Genomic DNA, 6,000 nt, shown 5'->3' with positions numbered 1-6,000 from the left:
TCAGGTGGCTTGATGTCATTGTTACCCTATTATGAACGATCTGTTCAGTTGTCAGGGGCATAACAAATTCACTCAACTGAGATTAAGCTGATAGAAAAGTATAGGAACACCTCCTGGAACTCAGTGTTGGGGGTACAACCAGGTCTCTCAGGAAGCAGGAACAAGGATGAGCCACCGAAAAATCAATAAAAGGGGTATCTCTCTCTCTCTCTCTCTCTCTCTCTCTCTCTCTCTCTCTCTCTCTGTGTGTGTGTGTGTGTGTGTGTGTGTGTGTGTGTGTGTGTTTCTCTTCTCTAAAAGCCTTGTTTTTTCATTTGTGTGCATATGACTTTCCAGGCTAATCTAAATTGCTTCCCTAACTACAAATCCAAAGAAGGTCACTGAAATTCTGATGTTTCAGTTTCCAGAAAAAAAGAACATTGTTGACATATTATGAGTTAGACATCATACTTATTCTATTTATCTGTGGCCACTCTGGTGAACTCAAACAGCCTACAAAAAGAAAACAGAAAAAAAAGAGGTTCCTGCACAAAAGTGTCCATCCCACCCCACTGTCCACATAAAACCCTGGACATCCATGAATACAGCCTAACACAAAATCATAAACATCCTTAAAACATGAGATTATTTTCACAGTTGTTACTATAACTCAACTACACAGTTCTTGAGCCTGTATATTTGTAGATGACAGTGTTTAGCACAATGTTACATAAAATAAATGTATGTGTGCTCTCCCAATCTATGGGTCCAAGACAATTCTTAGTCCAGTGTGGCCCAGAAAAGCCAAAAGGTTTGCCACCTCTGACTAAACAGATGTCTCTATGGTGGCTTTAAGAGGCATGTCTTTGTTTAAAAAAAAAAAAAGGCATAAACCCACAGAAGTGGGCACCCTTCCTTTGCTAATGCTGAAGCCATCATAATGGCCTCTCCTGTACACTTGACTATGAGCAGAGGATTGAGTTTTAGAAGCTAAGTGAAGACTCTGGAGCAGGAAGACCAATGGCCTTGCATGGATATAAGGTAATGCAGGGGGAAACCTGGCTTCCAAGGTCACAATGTGGAGCTCAGCTCATACCTACCCGCCCCAAGTCTGCGTGTCTCTCCTCCCTGCACTGGTCTGTGTCTTATCAAAGGTGAAGCATATAGACTTACATTCTTGGTTAACATCTTTCTGTGTAGAACTTTTCTTGCAGAGTCATTCCTGGATAGTAGTAATTCTTGAAATTTAACAAAGGCAAATTATCTTTATAAGCCAGCAGAGAAATGTTATTGTGGGTGGATATGTATATGTAAACTGGACATTATGCTCCATTAGTGTAATCTCAGCATTCAGGAGGCAGAGACAGGAGGATAATAAATGTCAAGACTAGCCTGATCTACACGGTGAGTTACCAAAACTCTCTCTCAGCCCAGCCCCTCTGAGCCAACCACAGCTCCAGTCTTAGAGGAGGAAGTGCTCACAGTCTCAGCACACTCCCACTTCCTGTGTTCACAGAGACCCTGGGGATGACCTGCTTGGAAGAAATGGTTCCTTTTGCTCTTATTTATGTTATTTCCCAAGAGCCTCAACTTCTTTGTTGACAAACGGTAGTGATAATAAGCCTAATTATGTCATACTGTTGCTGAAAACATTTTGGAGCTGGCCCTAAGACATAAAAGCACATAACAAATCATTACTACCTCCCCCAAGTAAAGCCTAACTGTAAAAGGAAGCCTGTAAAATTAAATAGCCTGTTAGTAAAGAAGTAGTAAGCATAAATGAACTAGACTTTAAGCTCAAAAGTTTAGAAAAAGATAATGAATTTAATAAAAAGACAGGAATTAGAAAATCCATGGGAAAATGCGCAAATGAGACAACAAAAAATTGAATAAGCCTCATAAGTACATTCAAGAACTGACTTCTTTAGATGTTGCTTATAAAATGAACTGTTAAAAAATATTAAAATAAAAAAATAAAATGAGCTGTTGGGTAACCTGAGGGAGGAAAGTGGATGTATAAAACATAAAACTAAAGAGACAAAGACATGAAAAAAAATGTATAAAGAATTTTGCAAAATCTTGGAGAATGTTGCTAATTCTGAGAATGTGCTTTTAAAAACCAACTGCTTAAGTTAATTACCTGAGAATATGTAGACTAAGCCTTAAAGATAAAAATCTAAACTGAGGAACTATGGTTATAGTATAGAGTAAACTAGGGCTGACAAAATGACCTGGGGTGAAGACACTTGCCAAATCTGATGACCTGAAGTCTGTCTCTGACCCCATGTGTTGGGAGGTGAGCACAGAATTCCACAAGTTGTCCTCTGACATCCATACACACGTGCCAGGGCACACATACATACATGCACACACCAAATAAATACTTGTAATATTTTTAATAGAGAGAACTGCCAAAGGACCAACTATCCCTCCTCAGATAACAAACAATTTCATCAGATACTCAAAAATATCAAGGTTCATGAATGGTTCCAGACCATGAGAAGAAGACCTTTTAGGTAATTCTTATATAACAGAATTCACATAATAAACAGAACAACAGGACAACAGAAATCACATTATAAAAATAAACACCACACCCACCTGTTGAAATAAAAATCTCTGTTTTTGAGATTAATATATTACATTTCTCCCTTCCCTTTCCTCCCTTCAAACCCTTCCATATACTCTTCCCCACTCTTTTTCAAATGCATGGACTCTTTTATCACTAACTGTTATTATATGCATATGTGTTTACATGTGCAAAATTATTCCTAAATATAGTCTGTGTAATGTTATTTGTATGTGTGTTTTCAGGACTGACCATTTGGTACTGGACAACCAATTGATGTGCTGTTCACTAAGAAGACCACCTCTCACACCCCCAGCTTCCCTTAGTTGCCTATAGTTCTTTGTGAAGGGTTGAACCCTCATGTGCTTTTCCCTGTCCACCTTGGCATGTCCATTGGTGTCATCCATCTTCACATGTGGACAGTCATGCTGATTAGACTTTGTGGATGTAGCCTCTGACATCACTAGGAGACACAATCTCACAGCAAACTCCCTGATCCTCTGGCTCTTAAAATATTTCTGCCCCCTCTTCCAAAATGTTTCCTGAGCCTTAGGCTAGGGAGTGTTTTGTGGACAAATCCATTGGGACTGGGCAGCACACCTCTGCATTTTGATTGGTTGTAGTTTTGTGTAGTGGTTTCTGTATGTTGCAAAGAGAAGTTTCCTTGATGAAGGGTGAGGACTATACTTATCTGGGGGTATTAGGACAAATATTAAGAATGTAGTTAGGGATTGTGCTGGTTTACTAAAGGTCCATGACTTCACTTGCCCTGAGTAGTTGTCAAGGTTTCCAGAACCAGGCATGGTTACCCTCTTTTTTGAGTAGGTCTTAAGTCTGATTAAAGAGTCAGTTACTGCCAAGGTATGTGTACCACTACTGAACCCTTAGGGTTACCATGCCATGCTGGACATTGACATGGTTTATAGGGTAGGACTGTTGGTTGTTTCCCTCCTTTGGAAGCTTGCCTTGTGCCTTCTGGTACCATGAAAACTCGTCCTCAGGGAAGGGGAATTCATGTCAGTTACAGCTCAGGGGTCTCTAGGTCCTGTTCCTGAAGGGCATGTCATCTTCAGCAATAGATGACATAATAAAAATAAAGAGCATATTTAGTTTTTCAGACAAAAATCTTAAAATATCACCAAGCACAACTCAACAAGAATTTACTGAAAACTTATTCTCAAAAATGGAACAATTTATCACAGAACTGTAGTTTAAAAAAAAAAAGACCACATTGTAGTGAGATATTCACTTTGTCTGCATCTGTGGCACTGACCATGCCCATTAGGGGTGGAGACGGTGGCGGAAGTGACCTGGGGAACTAGGTCTGAGGAGGAGCGCCGTCAGTGCCACAGATGTGGACAAAGTAAATATCTCACTACACCACATTATTATCTCCACAGACACTAGAGAATGACTTGATAAATTCAATAGTGCCTTTTTAAAAACCAAGAAATATAGGTTTTTAAATGGTTGAAATGGGCACTCTCTATATATTATAACACTGGGGAGCCAAGATAACCAAGAGGCCTCGAACCAGGCCAGTGACGCTGTGCAATGAATACGTGCAAGGGAAGCGGTATGGGTAAGGGGTTACTGGGTAACTCACTGCGTCACACTGCAGCTTCTATGGCGAGAGTGACTTTCCTCCTCTATTTTCCCTTTTGTCCATTAAACTTTATCTGATCTGAGGGTGTTGCAAGGGCAGAGGTGGATACGAAGGGACTGGGAAATGAATGGGATGGAGATGCATAATATGAAAGACACAAGGAATAAATAAAAAGAAGGGGGAAAAAAACCACATGACACGGATGGGAGAACTTTAACCTCAAAGCAGGGGGCCCTTTGGGAGGTACCAAAATCGGGGGTTCTAAGAGAAACGCTCATTTAGAAAGTCCCTGATTCCTGCATTAATTGAAAAATAAATAAAACAGAGGCCAGTACAACATGTCAATGGCAAAGCGTTATCTGCAATCACCGGGCCAGAGTTCAAATCCTGGTGCACACACTTTAAGCCCAATGATCCCAAAATACCTGTAAGCCCAGCTGTGAGAGACATAAAGATAGAAGGATCACTGCGGCTTGCTGGCTTCCAGACTTGGTGAGAAAGGGTGAGCCCAGGTTCGTGGAAAGACCCCACCTCAAAGTGAAAAAAGGGGGCAGCGGGAGCCCTCTCCTGGCCTCTGTGTATACCCAGGGCCATGCAACTGCACATACACTCACAGAGAGACATACTACACACATAAATTAATCATAAAAGAAAACCAATGAAGAGGGAAAAACTGTGGAAAGATAATGAGCTGAGAAAAACAGCTTCAAAAACAAACTTACATACAGTCACTTTAAGGGTTCTTAAAACCCTTAAAATGCCAAAAATCCAACAGTTCACAGATCAGAACAGCAAATGGTCAATGAGAATAGTTCATTTTGTTCATATTGGGGAAACCAAAATTAAAACTACATTAAAGTACACAAATTTCCCAGAAATTACATAAGTAATATTTGCCTCTTAGAAAATGGAATGCGCATCTCAAAAACTGAGGTTGGAAAAAAACATACATTTTATAGAATATCTGTTAGATTATAACTTATATCAAATACATATAGAATCTATTTTCAGTGAAATTAATTTTTAAAATAAGAAAAATGGCCAGGCATGGTGTATCAGCCTTTAATCCCAACCCTGGGGACACAAAGGTAGGTAAATTTCTCTGAGTTTGAGACCAGCCTGGCCTACATAGTGAGTTCCAAGCCAGCCGGTGTCACATTAACACACGGTCTGAAAACTAAAAAGAAGAGGAAACCACTTAGTGGGGAGAGGAAAAAGTGATCTACCTGAATGCTGAGAAGACAGAACTGTGCAGCTGCTTGTGATTGTAATTCACAGGTGGTCATGGTTTCAAACTGTGTAACTTGAAGGCCATGTCTCTCCTGACAGGAAGGAAGGGCTGTTCATCAAACCTAGGGATTCCAAGCTGACCACTGTCTTAAATCTAAAACAGATGTTACTATTGTTAATTCTTATCAGTGGGCAAATTGGTGTGTTTTAATTTTTCCATATTTTTTATGAATCTGTGGCTTTTAAAAGCTGCCCAGCCAGGCTTGGAGAGATGGCTCAGAGGTTAAGAGCACTGGCTGCTCTTCCAGAGGTCCTGACTTCAGTTCCCAGGTCTCACATGGTGGCTTACAACCATCTATAATGAGATCTGGTGCCCTTTTCTGACCTGCAGGAATATATGCAGAATGAATGATGTACGCATAATAAATAAATTAAAAAAAATAAGCTGCCCAGCCTGTCAGAAAGCAGAAAACACTGTGAAGGGTATCAACGCCTTGGCAAAGAATCAGTAATATGCACTGGCAGCCATTTAAAAACATGGACCATCGGGGCTAATCCCCAGAGTCCATATTGCTCTTCATTCTATTGCTGAGTAATAGAATGTCATCATGGTTTC

The sequence above is a fragment of the Phodopus roborovskii genome, unplaced genomic scaffold, assembly GCF_943737965.1.
Source record: "Phodopus roborovskii unplaced genomic scaffold, PHOROB, whole genome shotgun sequence".
Taxonomy (NCBI): Eukaryota; Metazoa; Chordata; class Mammalia; order Rodentia; family Cricetidae; genus Phodopus; species Phodopus roborovskii.
Note: the sequence above shows the minus strand (reverse complement) of the source record.